The following is a 21615-nucleotide window of genomic DNA, read 5'->3' on the forward strand; positions in this document are numbered from 1 at the left end:
AGTTCAAGTGTTATTTGTTATACAAAGTACACTTGACCCTTGAACAATACAGGTTTGAACTGAGCCAGTTCAATTATACATTAATTTTTTTCAATACTAAATACATTGGAAAATTTATTGGAGATTTGTGACTATTTCAAAAAACATTTTTCTTTTCTCTAGCTAACTTTATTATAAGAATACAGTATTTCATACACATAACATACAAAATATGTGTTAATTTATATTATTGGTAAGGCTTCCAGTCCACAGTAAGCTATTATTTAACCTTTGGTGAGTCAAAGTGAGGTAAGGCAGGGACATGGGACAAGCATCATGATGAACTTTTCATGCTTATGATGAAAAGTGCTGAGATATAATCAGTATAGTAGGAACTGGAGGGATCCCATCTTAAGGCTAAAATTCCATTTTAAAAAGCAGAGAGTTGAGAAGTGAAAGGAAAGGAGCAACACACAGGAGCAATTCACTGGAGAGTTCCACTTTATTAGGAAAAGGTGCTGGGTTATATAGGAAGGGGCATAGGGTGATTGTGGTGTTACTTCTATGGGGCTGGTGGCTGTTGGTTAGGTGCTGGGATTGGGAGGGGGGCGAGAGGTGATTGGGCTTCAGGTGGCACTGGCGGGAACCGAGGACCCCAAAGAGAAGCCGGAAGTTTGCCATCTTACTGGTGGGGACCCTTCATTCCCCACTTTCTCCTCTATGGGGTTGTGGACGTTGCTTTCTCTCTGACTGCTTCCTGCTGAACAGGGGCGGAGAAGGGAGTGAGGGCTTGAGGATTGGGAGGAAAGGGTTGATAGGACTCCCGACAGTAAGGATGAGTAGATGTAGACTTCTTCAGGTTGGAAATCAATGAAGGTTCCCTGTAACTATAAGTCGAGGACCTGTTGATTCCAATGGTGCCAAGAGGATATGGGTGTCAGGAGCCACGCGTCTCCGGCCATTGTTTCCAGGAACAGTTTCCAGTGGAGAGAGGGGTCCATCTCAGCGTGTGGTGAGGAGGTCACGTGAGGGTGAGGGATCTTCTGTGGCCAGAAGCTGGTAGTTCCTGAGTAAAAGCTGGTTGAAAGCTTGATTAGAGATTTTTCTGACTTGGGATTTCATGAACTTTATTATACAGGGTAAGAAGAGACAGGCGAGAAGAATGACTATTATGGGTCCTGCAATGGGCCAGACCCGGGAAAGGAGGGGGTTTGTTAGTATTGAAGAGAATGGGTAGGGCTCATGCCTCAATGACACCTTCGAGGGAGACTACTGTATATCCTGTGTAGTGGGTGCCCTCATGTTTAAAGGAGGACCCATCAGTAAACCAGATGAGGTTGGAGTGTGAGAGGGCTCCTTCGGAGATCATAGAGTGGCACGGAAGGAAGTTGTGAAGGGCTTCCAGGCAATCATGCGAGGGAGTATGAGGAGAGTAGGGTAGAGGAAGAAGAGTGGCCGGATTCAGGGGCTGGCAGGGGAGGAAAGAAATGTCTGGATTGTGGAGGAAAGAGGATAGTAAGGTCAGGAGTCTGGAGGGAGGGAGAGTCTGTAAACTTTTGTACGTTAAGAGATCTTTCAGGTGATGTGGGGACAGAATGGTAAGGGGCACCCGGAATGTTAGTTTATGAGCTTCTTTCTGCAAGAGCTGTCCAGCGGCTAATGCCCATAGGCAGGGGGCCCATCCCCGAACTGTGGGGTCTAATTCCTTGGAGAGATAAGCTACTGGGGCAAAGGATGGGCCATAATATTGGCCTAGGACTCCTACAGTTTGACTGGACCTCTCATGAATGAATAATGAGAAGGGCTTCGACAAATCAGGAAGATGGAGAGCTGGAGCTTCCACAAGGGCTTGACGGAGCTTAATGAAGGAGTGTCGGGGTGAGGAGGATAATGGTTCTTCAGGGGGGCCCTTGCTCAGGTCATATAGGGGTCTTCCCAACAGGGAGAAGTTAGGGATCCACGCTCTAAAATACCCAGCCAGGCCTAGAAAGGAAAGGATTTCTGTCTTGGTTTTGGGAAAGGGCAGGTCAGAGAGGAGCCGTTTTCTGTCTAAGGTAATGGACTTTCTTTGTTGAGATAGAAGGAATCTGAAGTAAGTGACAGGAGGGGAAGAGATTTGAGCTTTGACGGGGGATACTCGGTAACTTCTGGAAGCTAGAAGGTTAAGTAGGGAGGCAGTGTCAAGTTCAGACTGTTCCCATGAGGGACTGCCGAGTAGAAGATTGTCCATGTATTGTAATAAGGTGGACTCGGAGTGATCATGATGAAACTGTTTGAGGTCCTGAGCTAGGACCTGTACAAAAATATGGAGACTATCTCGGAAGCCTTGTTGCAAAACTGTCCAAGTGAGTTGTTCAGAATGTCTTGTGTATGGGTTCGTCCAGGTGAAGGCGAAAAAATCTTGGGAGGAGGGGTCCAGAGGGATAGAAAAAAATGTGTCCTTGAGATCTAGGACTGAGAAGTGGGAGGCCGAGGCAGGGATCTGCGATAAAAGGGTGTATGGATTTGGAACTAAGGCATGGATAGGGACAACGGCCATGTTGATAAGGCGAAGGTCTTGGACAAGGCGGAAAGATCCGTTGGTTTTTTTAACAGCTAATATGGGGGTATTAAATGGGGAGTGAGTGGGTCTGAGGTAGTTTTTGCCCAAGAGATCTTGAATGGTGGGTTGGAGGCCTATGAGGGCTGAAGTGGTTACGGGGTATTGGGCCTGACAGATATACTGAGAGGGGTCACGTAGTTTGATAGAGGCAGGGGGACATAGGGCCACGGAGGGGCTTGTAATGTCCCAAACTTGGGGATTTACAGGGTGTATGAGGGCAGAACCGGAGCTTTCATTGGGTAGAGGGGGGTCGTCGGCTATGAGGGCCATCAGAAAGGGAGTACTGGGAGTGTGGGGAGGGGAGGGAGACGGCTTGCAGGCTAGGAGAACATGGGGCGGGGAGCAGGTGGTGCGGAGGCTGGGATTTTGCGTTAGGAGGCAAAAAGCTTCGATATAGGGAATCTCCTTCCATTTTTTCAGGCGCTGGCAGTAGTTAAAAAGATCGCGAGTGATGTTAGGATCAAGAGTTCCCCCTGCGGGCCATTGGCTGTTATTGTCTAGGGGGTATGTCGGCCAATCTTGGGAGCAATATTTACGGAGAAGTTTTGGTTTTATATCAGGATCAGGGAGAGGGTAGCCAGATGCTTAAGCAGGCATTCAAGAGGTGAACTTTCAGGGAGGGATGAGGAAGCTCCCATGGCTAAAGGACAGAGAAGGAGACAAACAGGGGAAGATGAACGGAGATCCTCGGACTGGAAGCAGACGGCAAGGAGCAAAGGGCGTCCCCAATGATCCTGGGTGGTCTGTGGAAACTTGTATACGAGTCGGAATTTCTTAGGAAGTGTGGGTCGTCACCCAGACTTCCCTAAGAAGGCAGTTTGCCGGAGTCACGAGGTACCTAGCGCTAGGAATTTTTGGCAGACAGAAAAGATTTCGGCGGACAGAACAGAAGGAGGGGGGGGGGGAAAGGGAGCGTTCTCATCTGCAAAGGAGTCACCTCGTTTATGGCTGTTGGAGGGAGGGCTGAGGGTCTGCCGCAGCTGTGAAGGCCTCAGGCGGGGATTTGACTGTCGGAGGAGGGGCCTGAGGGTCCACCGCAGCCATGAAGGCCTGAGGGGGGAAGAGTTCCCTCCTCGTCCCTGAGCGTCAGGGCCTTGCCGGAAGATCACAGTCAATGGCACTGCGATAGCTCGGAGAAGAGTGGCCCACCCCGGGGAAATTTTGCTTAAAAAGTTTCAGCACTGATGGAAGAGACAGTGAGTGCGTTTATGACTGTCGGAGGAGGGGCTTGAGGGTCCACCGCAGCCGTAAAGGCTTGAAGCGGGGATTTATGGCTGTTGGAGGAGGGGCCTAAGGGTCCGCCGCAGCCGTTAAGGCCTGAGGCGGAGAGAGTTCCCTCCTCGTCCCCGAGGAGGGCCTTGCCGGATGATCACGGTCAATGGCACTGCGATAGCTCGGGGAAGAGTGGCCCACTCCGGGGGGAAAACTTACCTAAAGGCCAGAGAGGAGTGGTGAGTGTGATGAGCCAGCGCCGGAAAAAGAGGACGAGGGCAAGCTGCTGCTGGTGTCGGGGGGAAGACGGGGCCCAGTTGGGGTGTCCTGTCTCCTGGGTTTCGGCACCAATGAAAGGAAAGGAGCAACACACAGCAGCAATTCACCGGAGAGTTCCGCTTTATTAGGGAAAGGTGCTGGGTTATATAGGAAGGGGCAATTGATTGAGGTGTCACTTCTACGGGGCTAGTGGCTGTTGGCTAGGTGCTGGGATTGGGAGGGGGGCGAGAGGTGATTGGGCTTCAGGTGGTGCCAGCGGGAACCAAGGACCCCGAAGAGAAGCCAGAAGTTTGCGATCTTACTGGTGGGGACCCTTCAAGAAGTAAGATTCCTAACATATTCTCTGGTAATCAGACAATAACAACAGCCTATCTGAAGGCAGGGCAGGCAGCCTTTACTGGTAAGTCCCCACTACTTGAGGGTAACGACCATCTTGGAAAAAAACAGGATAAATAAATTCCTTATGTTGGGTTTATTGAGCAGAATTAGCTGCAGGACTGATAATAAAGGAAAGGAGACATGGTGTGTCTCACCAGAAATAAGCACCTTAAGACCACAAGTCAAGCCTATGCCCAACAACCACCCCCTCTGCCCTTTGCCCCATTCTTGAAAGCCTTAAAGGACAAAAACCCCAAACTTTCAGTGCGCCTCCTAAGGATGCTCGTACTATCTTTTAAGTGTGTACCTTCAAATAAAGCTTTCTCACTGCTCAGATTTTTGTGGTTTGTCTCTTTACTATTTTATTTTATTTTCAAGTCTTCACTCTGTCTCCGCTTTACTTCTAATAAGAAGGAAGGGGTTCTAAGAGCTCAGATTTGGACCTGCATGTTTCTGTTACCTGGGTGATTTTGACCTGGACGGAACTGCTGCTGTGAGAGCTCTTCTTAGTAGCCTGCCTGAAAATATCCTTTCTTTGGGAAGTTCTCAGAACATAACCTCACTGCATACTGGGCTCTGTGGTTCCCCCAAATCCTGGGGTGGTAGGGGCCAGCCCCCATGTCGTGCAAATCCAAATGAACACAGGATGCCAGGTGACCCTGGTTTCAGGAGTTGGCAAGGGAATCTCCCTTAAACCGAGAACTTTCCCTCTTTTTCTCTGCATTTATCTGTTCTCTGCTGCCTGCATGGCAGCTGCCATTCCTTGCTCCTAGTACACAAGGAGAGACCTCCTCAAACGCAGCTGCCTGTCACCAAAAGGTTATGTGCAGACTTTCAGTCGAGTGGGGGTTGGTGCCCCCAACCACCAGATTGCTCTAAGAGCCAACTGTACATTAATACTGCTAAAACAGAATCACACTTCTAGAAACAGCACCATGTAATTTTAAGTTATTTCTACATATGTGCTATACAATAAAAAATTGCTGGTATTCTATTTTTGAAATGAAAAATGCCAATTTCATATGGTTCACCCTAGTAACATAAATAGGTCTAATATTCAATTATGACCATTGTCATAAAAAAATGAATTAGGAAGTTGTTAATTCTTACTTTTGCACTTAGAACAAATGAAATTCTAATTTCCAAGGTTGTAAATCAAGAAAATGACCAATGAAAACACTGATTTCTCACTTTTATAACCTAGGCGCACTTTTATTTTCATTGTTGTCTTTTTGTTCAGAAAGTCTTTTGCTCTGAATTTAAATGGTTATTGTATATCATAAAAAAGGCAAATCAAATAATTTTTAATTTATTATGCAGTGATCAGAAAATAGACTCAGATGCTGCAGATATGCAACTTAAAAATATTTTTCATCATTAGTGAAGAACTACTATAATACACCAAATTAACAGAATGAAGGACAAACACCACATGATCATGTCAAATATACACACAAATGCACTTGAAAAAACTCAACACCATTTCAGGAAAACACCACTCAATAAGCTAGGAATAGAAGGGAATTACCTCAATATAATAAAGACCAAATAGGAAAAGCCAATAGTTAACATCATAATGGTGAAAACTGAAAGCTTTCCCTCAAGATGAGGAAAAGCTGATGAAAATATAGTCTACAGACATACACACTTGAAGCAAACTGCCTAAGAATACAAATAAAAAATTCTCAGATATGAAAGCAAATTAATTTCAACAGTATATTAAAACAGTTATTTGAATTATCTACCTGTGTAAGCTTAGGGTTTATGTCAGCAATGTATCATTTAATATTAAGGCATCTATTGATATTTACCTAGTGTCTCCAAGAAGGAAATCTAAAGTCACTTAGTCAAGTGAATAAATGGTAATCAATACCCTTTCATTTAATTAGTAACACACTACCTGAAAGGAAAGGAGCAACACATAGCAGCAATTCACCGGAGAGTTCCGCTTTATTAGGGAAAGGTGCTGGGTTATATAGGAAGGGGCATGAATTGATTGAGGTGTCACTTGTACGGGGCTGGTGGCTGTTGGCTAGGTGCTGGGATTGGGAGGGGAGTGAGAGGTGATTGGGTTTCAGGTGGCACTGGCAGGAACCAAGGACCCCGAAGAGAAGGCGGAAGTTTGCCATCTTACTGGTGGGGGCCCTTCATTCCCCCCTTTCTCCTCTATGGGGTTGTGGACGTTGCTTTCTCTCTGGCTGCTTCCTGCTGAACAGGGGCGGAGAAGGGAGTGAGGGCTTGAGGATTGGGAGGAAAGGGTTGATAGGACTCCCCACAGTAAGGATGAGTAGATGTGGACTTCTTCAGGTTTGGAAATCAATGAAGGTTCCCTGTAACCATAGGTTGGCCAAGAGGATATGGGTGTCAGGAGCCAGGCGTCTGCGGTTATTGTTTCCAGGAACAGTTTCCAGTGGGAGGGGGGTCCATCTCAGCATGTGGTGAGGAGGTCACGTGAGGGTAAGGGATCTTCTGTGCCCAGAAGCTGGTAGTTCTTGAGTAAAAGCTGGTTGAAAGATTGATTAGAGATTTTTCTGACTTGGGATTTGATGAACTTTATTATACAGGGTAAGAAGAGACAGGTGAGAAGAACGATTATTATGGGGTCTGCAATGGGCCAGAGCCAGGTGAGGAGGGGGTTTGTTAGTATTGAAGAGAATGGGTTGGAATTGGAAGCAGAGTGGAGGCTGGAGGCAAGGTCAGTGAGTTTGGTAATGTCAGTTTCTACAATGCCGGATTCGTTGATGTAATAGCAGCACTCTTCCCAGAGGAAGACGCAGGTGCCGCCTTTCTCGGCTGTAAGCAGATCTAGGGCCCGCCGGTTTTGAAGGGTGACTTTAGTTAGCGAAGTGACCTGTCTTTGGAGAGAGGCTAGGGAATCGGGAGTGGATGTCAGGGCTCCCTCAAGTTTGGCGTTGAGATCTCTAACTGCCCATAGAGAGTGACTCAAGGCTTCTCCCGAAAACCCTGCCCCAATGGCTGAGGTGGTTAAAGAGATACCGACCGTGATGGGAAGGAAAGCAGCCCTTTTTGTGCGCAAGGGAAAGGGAGGTTGGAGCTCAAGAAATTCTGCCATGCTGTAAAGTGTAAGCTATGGGATTAGGGTGACGAGAATGCAGGGTGTATCGGAGTTGAGAGGCACTGAGTTGAAAAGACTGCCATTACACCAAAAGAAGTGTCCCTGTTGCGTAAAAGTCTTAGAGCCGGAGATAGGGGTGTAGATAGAGAGGCAGAGAAGTGCGCTGGAGGGGGGAGGGGTTGGGCCTACGCAGTGGTGGATGGTGAGATTATCTGCGTATTCTGGTTCCCATAGGGGTATGTCTGCCAGGGGGCAGAGGGGTTGTCTTTCTGCATGGAAGGAGTAGTTGGAAATATTAAGGGGCATGGCGGCCAGCAGTGGGCGCTGTAGTGATGCACACAAGAAACAATTGGCTGTATTAAGGGTGTGGTTGAGAAAGATGGTGGTGTCCTGAATGAGCTGTAATGAAGAGTAGGAGAAATGGGAAGAGGGGTGGGGATAAGAAGATGAAGAGGCGCTGTCAAGAGTTTGGATAATGACTTTTTCGGAATGTCTGCTATCTGATGCAACTTGAGAGATCTGGGAATGAGAGGGAACATACTTTCGAGAGATATGATGGGTACCGTGGGGGGTCGAGGACCCCCCCGTAGTAAACTGAGGCTGTGACTCTGGCAGCCCATGGAGAGTCCCAGGGATCTGGGATTGATAAGGAGAATGAGCCGTTGGGATATTTCATGAAACAGTTGGAGGAGTAATACTGTGGGTACTGGAAGTTACTCATGTAGTGAATGGCGCAAGACCAGTAGGGACATCCCCCGTAGGTGTCTGGCCGCCTGCAATAGGCTTGTTTTTGGTCATAGAGGAAGCAGAGGTAGGGAGAATAAGGGTAGCTGCTAGTGAACACTTCAGTGGAGGGAGGAAAGTGGAGGTATAAAGGCTCAGAGCAGCTTTTCAGAGGGCAGTCTGGTGTGGCAATGAGGGCAGTAACTTTTGTTTGATGCCGTGTGTAAGTCTATCTGACTTTGAATCGCCATACAAAGGAGGCTGGAGTGGTGGGGAAGACAATAGGAATGAAGGGGAAAAAAGCAAGAGTGCAGTAAAGGAGGAAAAAGTCATGATTCAGGTATGGATGGCAAGGGGGTGAACGGAATTTTGGAGGAAAGAGGACAGTAAGGTCAGGAGTCTGGAGGGAGGGAGAGTGTATAAACTTTTGTAAGTTAAGAGATCTTTTAGGTGATGTGGGGACAGAATGGTAAGGGGCGCCCTGAATGTCAGTTTATGAACTGCCTTCTGAAAGACCTGTCTAGCAGCTAATGCTCGTAGGCAAGGGCCCATCTCTGAACTGTGGGGTCTAATTGCTTGGAAAGATAAGCTACTGGGGCAAAGGATGGGCCATAATATTGGCCTAGGACTCCTAGAGCTTGACTGGACCTCTCATGAATGTATAATGAGAAGGGCTTCGACAGATCAGGAAGATGGAGAGCTGGGGCTTCCACAAGGGCTTGACGGAGCTTAATGAAGGAGTGTCGGGGTGAGGAGGGTAATGGTTCTTCAGGGGGGCTCTTGCTGAGGTCGTATAGGGGTATTGCCAACAGGGAGAAGTTAGGGATCCACGCTCTAAAATACCCAGCCAGGCCTAGAAAGGAAAGGATTTCTGTCTTGGTTTTGGGAATGGGCAGGTTAGAGAGGAGCCGTTTTCTGTCTAAGGTAATGGACTTTCTTTGTTGAGATAGAAGGAATCTGAAGTAAGTGACAGGAGGGGAAGAGATTTGAGCTTTGACGGGGGATACCCGGTAACCTCTGGAAGCTAGAAGGTTAAGTAGAGACACAGTGTCAAGTGGAGACTGTTCCCACGAGGGACTGCAGAGTAGAAGATCATCTACATATTGTAATAAAGTGGACTCGGGGTGATCATGGTGAAACTGTTTGAGGTCTTGAGCTAGGACTTGTCTAAAAATATGGGGACTATCTCAGAAGCCTTGTGGCAAAACTGTCCAAGTAAGTTGTACAGAATGTCTGGTGTATGGGTCCGTCCAGGTGAAGGCAAAAAAATCTTGGGAGGAGGGGTCTAGAGGGATAGAAAAAAATGTGTCCTTGAGATCTAGGACTGAGAAGTGGGAAGCTGAGGCAGGGATCTGCGATAAAAGGGTGTATGGATTTGGAAATAAGGGATGGATAGGGACAACGGCCATGTTGATAAGGCGAAGGTCTTGGACAAGGCGGAAAGATCCGTTGGTTTTTTTAACAGCTAATATGGGGGTATTAAATGGGGAGTGAGTGGGTCTGAGGTAGTTTTTGTTTAAGAGATCTTGAATGGTGGGTTGGAGGCCTATGAGGGCTGAAGTGGTTACGGGGTATTGGGCCTGACAGATATACTGAGAGGGGTCACGTAGTTTGATAGAGGCAGGGGGACATAGGGCTACGGAGGGGCTTGTAATTTCCCAAACTTTGGGATTTACAGGGTGTATGAGGGCGGAACTAGAGCTTTCATTGGGTAGAGGGGGTTTGTCGGCTATGAGGGCCATCAGAAAGGGAGTACTGGGGGCTGTGGGAGTGGATATAGTTATGGAAACGTGGAGGAGAGAAAGGATGTCCTGTCCTAGGAAAGGGATGGGACACTGGGGCATAATTAGGAAGGAGTGGGAGAAAGGTATGGGATTGTCTGGGATTGTGCATAAAAGGGGGGGGTTTTAATGGGAAAATCTGTTTACCTCCTACCCCGACTATAGGAGTAATGGCTGGCGTGGTAGGGCCCCGGTATTCTCGCAAGACTGAGAACATGGCTCTTGTATCTAGGAGGAAGGAGATGGGGCGACCGTCTACTGTTAAAGTAACCCTGGGCTCCTGTTTGGTGATGGAAATGGTCGGGCGAGAAGCTCCCGGGCCCCGTCAATCTTCTTCTGCCAGCCCCACTACGGCGGGCTTAGGATGGGGATGTTCGACCAGCCTCCCCTTCGGGTGGTTGGACAATCAGACTCCCAGTGGCCCTTTTTGTGGCATCTGGGGCATGGGGTGGTAGGAGATCTGGGGGAGGGGCACACCCTTGACCAATGTCACTCTTTTCCACACTTGAATCAAGCTCCTGGGGTGGGGCTTGTTTGTAGAGGGGCGCCCAGGTTGTGGTTTTATCAGCTGGGCCAACATCTGGAAATTGGCCTGATCAGTCTTTTGTTTACAGCGTTCTTTCTCCTCCTCCCGGTTATGGAAGACTTTAAAAGCCACTGTTAGGATCTCAGTCTGTGGGGTAGCAGGGCCCTGGTTCCAACTTTTTGAGTTTAGCTTTAATGTCGGGGTAGCTTTGAGCTAGGAAGTATGTCATAAGGACATGTTTTCCTTCAGGTGTTTCTGGGTCTAGGCTGGTATACTGTAATAGGGCTTGAGTGAGTCTGTCAAAGACTTCGGAGGGCGTTTCATCTCTCTTTTGAATTGCATCTTGGAGCTTTTGCAAACTGACTACTTTACAAGCTGCCTTTTTCAGACCTGCTATTAAGCAGGAGGCAAAAATATCTTGAGAGCGGAGACCTACGGCGGTGTTATAATCCCAGTGTGGGTCTTGTTCGGAGACAGCAGTGGGGCCAGGTGGATAGGTGGGGTCAGTCCTGTGGGTTTCGGTAGCCTGCATTTGGGCGAAGTCTCAAACTCGTCTACGCTCTTCAGGGAGGAGAGTATTGGCCAGGAGCATGAAAATGTCATGATGTGTGAGGCTGTAAGACTGGAGGGTCTATTGCAACTCCCTGATGTATGTCATGGGATCAGTGGAAAAGGAACTTAGGCGTTTCTCTAGTTGGGCTAAATCTCTTAAGGAAAAAGGGACGTGAATGCGCACGATGCCTTCGGATCCTGCTACCTCCCGGAGGGGGGCGATAATTTTGGGAGGCTCTCGGGACTGAGTCTGAGGGGGACTGAAGGGTTCTGGCTCAGTCTGTGGGGGAGTGACGCAGTCTAGCTGCGCTTATTCAAGCAGGTCCTGAAGTGCGAATGGGGGGCAAAGAAAATACAGAAAGATAGAATCAGACCCACGTGTTACCAGCCTGCAGCCCAGCTGCTTGCCTCTGCTGCTTTAGTTGGGCTTGAACTCATGACTGTGATGTTAAGAGTCTCTTGCTCTACTAACTGAGCTACAGCAGGGCTCCGGTTAATTGCTTATGGAATGTGTTGTTCTCTATTCTTGCTACATCGGCAAGTGGGGGAAGGGCATAGCTAGAAGCAGGGGCGGTGTTTCTACACATCTTCAAGGTCTCCCTATTTTCAGAGTGAGGAGTCTTGGCAAGATATGTTTTTGTGGACAGATAACTTCTAAGGACTGCACCGGTTGTTCTCTGGCTTGTGCTTTCCCATGCTGCATTCAGACATGGGGGAAGGTGCTTTCCCATTCTCCCTACAAACATGTGAGAAGACAAAGGCGGTCCCTAACAGGGGAGAAACAGGTGATGAGGGCAAAGATGGAGGAGGCCCAGGGGCCTAGTTAAAGGGGGGGATGAAAGGCTCAGGCTTAATCTGCGAGGGACGAAGGCAGAGGAGGTGAGATGGGGGAGGAGATGGTGGGGGAGGAAGGGAGAAGGGCTGTTGTAGGAGAAGAAGGGGAAGGGAGTGAACGGGAGGCTTCTGCGGGGGCGGGGGCTTGCAGGCTAGGAGAACTTGGGAGGGGGCAGGGAGAGGAGGAGGTGGAAAGCTTCGATATAGGGAATCTCCTTCCATTTTTTCAGGCGCTGGCAGTAGTTAAAAAGATCGCGAGTGATGTTAGGATCAAGAGTTCCCCCTGCGGGCCATTGGTTGTTATTTTCTAGGGGGTATGTCTGCCAATCTTGGGAGCAATATTTACGGAGAGGTTTTGGTTTTATATCAGGCGTCAGGGAGAGGGTAGCCAGATGCTTAAGCAGGCATTCAAGAGGTGAACTTTCAGGGAGGGATGAGGAGGCTCCCATGGCTGAAGGACAGAGAAGGAGACAAACAGGAGAAGACGTACGGAGATCCTCAGAGTGGAGGCAGACCGTAAGGAGACAAAGGGCGTCCCCGATGATCCTTGGTGGTCTGCGGAAACTCTTGGGAAGTGTGGGTCGTTACCCAGACTTCCCTAAGAAGGCAGAGTGCCGGAGTCTCAAGGTACCTAGCGCTAGGAGTTTTTGGCGGACAGAGAAGGGGGGGGGAAGGGAGCGTTCTCATCCGCAAAGGAGTCACCTCGTTTATGGCTGTTGGAGGGTTGGGCCTTAGAGTCTCCGCAGCCGTGAAGGCCTGAGGTGGGGATTTATGGCTGTTGGAGGAGGGGCCTGAGTGTCCGCCGCAGCCGTGAAGGCCTGAGGCGGGGACTGATGGCTTTCAGAGGAGGGGCCTGAGGGTCCACCGCAGCTGTGAAGGCCTGAGGCGGGGAGAGTTCCTCCTCATCTCCGAGCGTCACGGCCTTGCCGGACGATCACGGTCAATGGCACTGCGATAGCTCGAGGAAGAGTGGCCCACCCCGGGGAAAATTTGCTTAAAAAGTTTCAGCACTGATTGAAGGGACGGTGAATGCGTTTATGACTGTCGGAGGAGGGGCCTGAGGGTCCGCCACAGCCATGAAGGCCTGAGGCGGGGAGAGTTCCCTCCTCATCCCCGAGCATCAGGGCCTTGCCGGACGATCACGGTCAATGGCACTGCGATAGCTCGGGGAAGAGTGGCCCACCCCGGGGGGAAAACTTACCTAAAGGCCAGAGAGGAGTGGTGAGTGTGAGGAGCCAGCGCTGGAAAAAGAGGACGTGGGTAAGCTGCTGCTGGTGTCAGGGGGAAGACGGGGCCCAGTTGGGGTGTCCCGTCTTCTGGGTTTCGGCACCAATGAAAGGAAAGGAGCGACACACAGCAGCAATTCACCGGAGAGTTCCGCTTTATTAGGGAAAGGCGCTGGGTTATATAGGAAGGGGCATGAATTGATTGAGGTGTCACTTCTACGGGGCTGGTGGCTGTTGGCTAGGTGCTGGGATTGGGAGGGGAGCGAGAGGTGATTGGGCTTCAGGTCGCGCCGGCGGGAACCGAGGACCCCGAAGAGAAGCCAGAAGTTTGCCATCTTACTGGTGGGGGCCCTTCACTACCCAGTCCTCATTTTTTTAAGTCATAGAAGACAATGCATGATTCTTTTTTCAAAATTATGGTAAAAAAAAACCCATAAAACTTAATATCTTAACCTTTTTTAAGTGTACTGTAGTGTTAACTGTATGTAACTTTCTGTGCAATAGATCCTTACAACTTTCTCATCTTGCAGAACTGAAACTCCATACCTCTTAAAAAACTTTTTTCATCCTACCTCCAGCCCCTAACAACCATGTATCTACTTTCTGTTTCTAAGAATGACTACTTAGGTAGTGGAATCATACAGTATTTGTCTTTTTGTGATCAGCTTACTTAATTTAGTTAAATGTCCTCAAGTTACATCCATGTCTTATTTTACCTGAAATACTATTATTGCTTTTGCTTGAGAAATGTTTATAAATCCATTTATTTTTATTCTTCCTAGTCATCTTTTTGATGTGATTCATAAATAACATGTATTTAATTTTATTTTTAAAAACAATTTTTGTCTTTTAATAAGAAATTACAAACTAAATATGTTACTTAATAGATTGTTCTTACTTTTATCATCTCATTTGTACTTTCTTTGTGTTTCCTTTGTTTCCAGCGTTTGTTCTACGGGTTATTTTTGTTTGCTTTTATCTTCCTTTCAGGCTTTTTCGTGTATGTCTTTTGGATGTGTCATTATCTATTCCTACAATTAACCATAGCCCCCTTTAAGGCAAATCATCTTTGCAACTCCACAGAATTTCTGAAATGTATTTCTAGAAAAAAAAAGAATTCTTCAAGGTTTTTTTAGAATTGACAAAGTAAACAAGAAAATTGTAACTCCTAGACACAGCCTTCTGAAGGAAAACCTGGGGTCCCGGATAATCTGGCTACTTCTCCCCTTTTAGTGAAGAGTTGCTCAAAATTTGAAAGCCATGAAGTATATGGTTTTAATTAAATCAGGGAAGAACCCAAAATGTCTATACTCTCTAAATGTATGTGAACCATGACTAAGTAATGTGGGTAAAATTGTAGCATTTCCAGAATATCTCGCCTGGCTTTAGTATATCTGCATATCAATAGGTGTTAAGAGGTGGAAAGAAGTATGGTTTTAGACATTTGCATATTTCCTCAGGGGTGGAGAAGTTCATCTCCATATCAATGGGTGATTACCTGGCAACAGAGGGCTTATCTGCACCTGACAGGTGAGGGGGAGGGCCGGTGTGGTTGCTGCTGGAACAGAGAATAAAGACGGCCTGGAACTGCAGTTTGTGAGCAAAAAACGGGTTTAAATTTTTATTTCTCCCTTTGAATGATTTTGGTTTTTAGGGGTATTTTGCCCTGGGATTTCCTTTCCCCAGACTTACAAGTAATAACTTTTTCTGAATGTCCATTATGTAACAGGCTCTAGTGTTAAAACTTACAACAGCCATTAGAATGTAAGTATAGGACAGCATAGGCCTCAGCCTGTCTTTTTACCACTGTAATTTCAGCACTGAGAATGTGACCAGAACACTAAAGCCACTCAACAAATATTTATTCAAAGAATGAAAGGAACAATACTACAAGAAGGCATTCATAGTCCTTTTCTAAAGAGAAAACAAAAATTCAAGAAGAGATAAGGAACTTCCTTAGAACTGCACAAAATATCAGAACTTGGATATCTGATTTATGAAAGAAGTATTCCCCCTTAACATGACTTATAAAGTTCTTTATGGCCTGACTGTCTCAGCCTAGTTTTCTTGTTACACAGCACTGAGGTTAAAGATCCAACCACACTCAAATTTTTTCTGGTTCTGGAAGGTTCTTTTGAAGTCTCTCTCAGTTATCAGCTTTAAAAACCACATCTTCTTCAGAGATCAGGTTAGGTGTCTCTTCTCTTGGGTCCCTTAGGTTCAGTGCACTGTTATATAATTTTACAGCATCCCATATTTCCTATCATAATATTAACCTCTTTAAATAAAGGAACAGAGTAGTGGTTAAGAAGAGGAACTCTGGAGGCAGAATATTAAGGATCAAATCCAGACTCTACTGTGGGAATAGAATGATATAATAAAACAAATATTATACATATGTATGTATGTATGTATATATATGTATACATATATATACATACATACATACATATACATTTATTATACATATTCTGCCAAAATATACAGATAAAATATTAATTCTAACAACAAAAGAATTATCAAAAATTGTATTATCAAAGCCATTACATAAATATAATTTCCTGCATAAAATAGGAAAATAAAAAGATACATAAAAAATCATGTCACTCAGAAGGTGGTGTGAGAGGTGAGACAGAGAGTTCTTTCTAAAACTGCATATAATTTGAAAATATAATTAAAACAACTAATCCTGAAAAAGCAACAGGAAAGAAGACTGCGCCAAACTGCATATACCTGGAGAAAAGAATAAATGTCACGGAACAGGGTAACATACCAAAGCCATAGCCTGGTAAGACACAAGCTGTTTCCCCACCCCTGCTCATTGGCAGGAGGAAGAGAAACAGAGAAATGAGTGTAGGCCTGGGACTACTGAATACTTAACTCCAGAGATCTGCTCTGGGAGCAAAAACCTACATTGCATGGAGCTTGCACGGTACTCTCGTGATTAGGGGATTGGAAAGCTAAGACAGGCAGAATTCCTGGAGAGACTGAGATTCCAGTCGCTTGTGGAAAGCAGGGATCCATATCCGGTTGCTCTGGGACAAAAGAAAGGCGGGGAGTCTTAGCGACAAGAGGGCTACTAACGGGGCAAGGACTGCACAGTGCTTACTACTGCTCATGAGAAAGGACAGGTAGACAAAATTGTCCGGGTGCACTCTGCCCAGCAGGTAGGAAACTTTTATGAGCTTCAGGTGCTCCAGCTCCCTAGCTAACTAGGCAGCTCCAAGGCCCCGGTCTGTGATATGCAGCCTACTACACCTTTCTCCCGGCCAGCCCCACCTGGCTCACAAACTGGCAAACCATACCCTGGCGTTAGGACAGCAAGAGGGAAGACCTGTCTACAGCAACTACAAACGCAAAGCCTAGAGGCTTATTATACCTGTGTGCTCAGCCCACTGGTTCTGGCAGTGGAGACAGGCATTGCAGCTGGGAAGCAGGAAACAGCTCTTTCCTCCCTCCAGGCACCAATACCACTCCCCTGTGACCCCCGACATTGCTTCAGGGGCTGAGCAGCACCAAAGAGTAGAGCTTCTGAGCACTAGAGGGCGCCATATAGAAATATGAAACGCCAAAGGAACATGGCTCAAAGTAAAAATATGAATACAACTCCTGAGAAAGATTCAAATGACATCGACCTCAAGGATCTTTCTGAAAGGGATTTCAAAATAAAAATCATTAACATGCTCATGGAGATACAGAAAAATATTCAAGAACTCAGGAATGAATTCTGGTCAGAGATCCAATCATTACAGAACACAGTATCGGAAATGAAACATATAATGGAAACTTTTAAAAGCAGATTAGATACAGTGGAAGAGACAATGAGTGAAATAGAAATTGGAGAAGAGGCATACAAAGAAGCTGAGGCACACAGAGAAAAAAGGATTTCTAAGAATGAAAAAATATTGAGAGAACTGTGTGACCAATCCAAATGGAAAAACATTTGTATTATAGGGGTACCAGAAGAAGAGAGAGAAAAAGGGATAGAACGTGTCTTTGAGGAGGTAACTGGAGAAAACTTCTCCAATCTGGGGGAAGAATATAGTTTCTCAAGCCATGGAGACACACAGATCTCCCAACACAAGTGACTCAAGGAAGACAACACCAAGACATACAGTAATTAAAATGGCAAAGAACAAGGATAAGGACAGACTACTAAAAGCAGCCAGAGAGAGAAATAAAATCACATACAAAGGAAAGCCCATCAGGCTAACATCAGACTTCTCAGCAGAAACCTTACAGGCCAGAAGGGAGTGGCATGATACATTTAATGCAATGAAGCACAAGGGCCTCAAACCAAGAACATAATTTATCTGGCAAGATTATCATTTAAATTTGAAGGAGGGATTTAACAATTTAAAGATAAGCAAAAGCTGAGAGAACTTACCTCCCACAAACCATCTCTATAGTGTATTTTGGAGAAACTGCTATAGACGGAAGTATTCCTAAGGTTTAATAGCTGTCACTAGAGGTAATAAAACCACAGTAAACAAAGTAGAACAGTTAATTACTAAGCAAATGTAAAATTAAATCAACTATCCCCAAAGTCAATCAAGGGAAAGACAAAGAATACAGAATATGATACCTAATATATAAAGAATGGAGGAGGAAGAAAAAGGAGGAGAAAAAAAGAACCTTTAGATTATGTTTGTAATAGTATATTAAGTGAGTTAAGTTAGACTCTTAGATAGTAAGGAAGTTAAACTTGAACCTTTGGTAACCACAAATCTAAAGTCTGCAATGGCAATAAGTACATAACTATCAATAATCACCCTAAATGTAAATGGTCCGAATGCACCAATCAAAAGACATAGTCACTGAATGTATAAAAAAACAAGACCTATCTATATGCTGCCTACAAGAGACTCACTTTAAACCCAAAGACATACACAGACTAAAAATGATGGGATGGAAAAAGATATTTGATGTAACTAATAGGGAGAAAAAAAGCAGGCATTTGCAGTACTTGTATCAGACAAAACAGACTTCAAAACAAAGAAAGTCACAAGAGACAAAGAAGGACATTACATAATGATACAGGGATCAATCTAACAAGAAGATATAACCATTATAAATATCTATGCACCCAACACAGCAGCACCTACATATGTGAAACAAATACTAACAGAACTAAAAGGGGAAATAGAATGCAATGCATTCACTTTAGGAGATTTCAACACTCCACTCACTCCAATTATGAAGGTTCCACCCTTATGATCTAATTACCTAAGAAAAGGTACAACCCCCTAATACTGTCACCTTAGGGGTTAGGATTTCAATATTGAATTTTAAGGGCACAAACATTAAGACCATAGCATTTTCATTAAATTCAATGTACCTATGTTACCAGATCAATTCTAGAAAAGGTCTGTAATTTAAAACAACATCTTAGTTATAAACAGAAAAATACACTATAATTCTAATTTTTAAAAAGATGATATTTGGACATTTGGCTGAGACCAGTAAGTAGAAAATAAAACCAAAATCAGATATATTTTATAGATACAAATAGAAAATATACAGGAATACTTAAACATATTTGGAAGAATCTGTTACTTAGAATTACAGCTTGATCTTTGACTGTTTTTGTCATGATTTACATAATTAGATACACTCAGAGAAACTTAGAATGATAATACTAACATAGTTTCAAAGCAGATATTACTGTTTTTATAACACAGAACGGACCTGGGATTTTTGTGCTCAAATATATGTGATAGCTTTTTGTGCAGAGCATAAGGTCCAAAACTTCAAGCTAACATACTTTCATTAGGTGTGATCAAAGGGCATGACCTTTCAAGTAAGATAACCTTGACTTAAATCCAAGGTCTGACTTATATTTCTAGAATCTGTGGGGCATCCAAGTGAAGATGATCTAAGCCAGTGAAGATAAATATCTTCCTGAAGAACAAGAGGTAAGCTAAAGAAATAGATTTAGGTCGGGGTTGTAGAAACTGTTAGCATATGTGAACTTTTCCATAGATTACATGAGAAGATGGAATGTTGAGGATGGACCAGGGTAGAAACATTAAAGATTGGTGGATGAATAATTTGGAATAGAGAGAGAGGAGTTGTTAGGAATGGTTATTGAAAAAAAAAAAAGATTGGTCACAAGTTAGTAATTGCTAAAGCTGGATGGTGGGTGGTATTCACCATCCTATACTTTAGTTCAATACTTTGCTGTATGTCTGGGATTTCATTAAATATTTTAAAAAGAGGAGATGGTGGAGGAGGAGGAATCAGTGAAGGATTCTGATAAGATGCAGTACTGTGAAAAAAGAAACCATTAAGCAGAAGTAGCTATTACCTCAAGGAGTGACATAAAAGAGGCTCTAAGAAATGAGCAGAAGTACTTGGTAGTTGGGTTATTATAATGCCTTTAGCAAGGCCTGTTTCAGTGGCTGGAAGCTTGATTTCAGTTGTTCGGAGCAAAACACAAACAAGGAATAGACACAGAAAGTAGCTTAATGAAACCTGGGCAGTAACTGGAAGAAATACTTGGAGATACAGGACCAAAGGGTTTTGATCAGATTTTGGTTTTAGGTGGTAGACCCTTGAGAGGAAGTAGCCTGGAGAGGTTGATACTGGAGAAAGCAGAAAGTGTAGGAAGGGTAAGATGTAGAATGGAAAGCACAAGCAAAGGGGAAAGTCTGAGAAAAGAGAAGATATAATATACCTCTATTTTTGAGACAACAGGGGTAAGTGAGGGTCAGTCCATACAGAGCTTGTAAGTCACTGTGCTTATAGGGTCAGAGGAAAGCAGAGGGAGTTGAGATGAAAAGAGAAGAGGAAGTAAAGATTGAGCAAAAAGCCCCTGCCAGAGATCTCTGTGGAGAGTATGTTGTGAATAAGGAAGCCTTCGGACTTGATCAAAGAAACCAAATATATGAATTTCAAATTAGCTCTTAATCATCCTTTGGATTCAAAGCAGAGGGACCCTGGCAAGGCAAATGCAAGGCAGAGGAAAGAAAAATTCTCTTTACTGGAAAACAGCTCCAGGGAGAAACAGTTTGCAGCATCTGATTACAAAAGAAGGTACAGAAATTCTGTAGGGACTTCCAAGTGAACCCTCTCATCCCCCAAAATACAAACAAATGCCTGAATTATATTACAATCACTTAAATTAGTGCCAACATGACTACAGAGGAAATGAGATAGCCTGTACAACAAAAAAAATTCCAGTTAAAATCAAAATGTTAGCTTTTATATATATACTGTGCAAACAGAAAAAATCCATTATTTTTGGTACAATCTTTCTATTTTTAAAAAATTGGGGCTTAGACTAAGGTGGCAGGGGGAGGTAGTGAAAGTAGTCAGATTTCAGATACCTTCTGATAGTAAAACAGTACTTGATGAAATGTATATGTTCAATAAAAATTTATACATTTAATAAATAATTGTAAGTCCAGGGAAAGGAAATCCCAGGGCAAAATACCTCTAAAACCTGAAATCAGTCAAAAGGAGAAATAAAGTTTAAAATCCATTTATTAAAAAAAAAAATTCTGTTTATTGCTTATAAACTGCAGTCCAGGGCGTCTCTCTTTCCTGCTCCAGAAGAAGCAAAACCAGCCCTCCCCCGCACCTCTCAGGCACAGATAAGCCCTCTGTTGCCAAGGTAATTACCCACTGATAAGGAGAAGAACTTCTCTCCACCCGAGGATATGCAAATGTACTAAAGCCATACTTCTTTCCATCTCTGAACACCTATTGATATGCAGATGTACTAAAGCCAGGCAAGATATTCTGGAATGTTATAATTTTGCCCACAAGAATTTAGACATACTCCTAATATTTTCCTAATATTCTGAAATATTTTAAAATTCATGCTATGTAAGTAGAACTGTTTTAAGAGCTACTACAATTTTAATTTCCATTTCATTTCTTTTTTACTTTGAGGAAATAATGAGGTTCAATAAAAGGCAAAGTAATGACATTTAAAGGACTCTCTCAATGCAAAAAGTAGTTTTATGGAACTATAACCCACAATAAATATAGTAACACATGAAAACTTTTCATATATAAAATATGCCCTAGCTTATTTCAGCTCTACCAAAATCAATTTCACTAGATTTTACAAATCATGTGTCTTTAAAAGTTTTATTACAGTTTTAAGTTTGAGGTCTATTATGTCTTAGACATACTTTACATTGTAAGAAAACATATATTTTATTATGGACTTTAGTTATAGTATTATTTATTTAGCCTCCCATCCCCCAAAATAGAAATGCCTGAATTATTTTACGATGACTTAAATTAGTGCCAACATAAGATTTTCCAAAATTCATTCATTACTCATTTTTCTCTCACAGACATGTACATGCACAAAAGCAATATATCTTGACATATGCTTAAAAACTGATTCATGTTGAAATTTAGATTCTTAAAGATCTTTAGTTTCTGTGTTACAGAGAGAGATATAAATTAAAATGAAATAATATAAAGTTTGC

The 21615-nt window shown here is 44.3% G+C and overlaps 1 protein-coding gene across 1 annotated transcript in view; it reads right to left on the bottom strand.

Moving 5' to 3' along the window:
- The window catches only part of COG5 (component of oligomeric golgi complex 5), a 386458-nt gene that overhangs the window by 110205 nt on the left and 254638 nt on the right, over nt 1-21615 (bottom strand). The window lies entirely within an intron of this gene.

The sequence above is a fragment of the Manis javanica genome, chromosome 6 (genome assembly GCF_040802235.1).
Source record: "Manis javanica isolate MJ-LG chromosome 6, MJ_LKY, whole genome shotgun sequence".
NCBI classification, from domain to species: domain Eukaryota; kingdom Metazoa; phylum Chordata; class Mammalia; order Pholidota; family Manidae; genus Manis; species Manis javanica.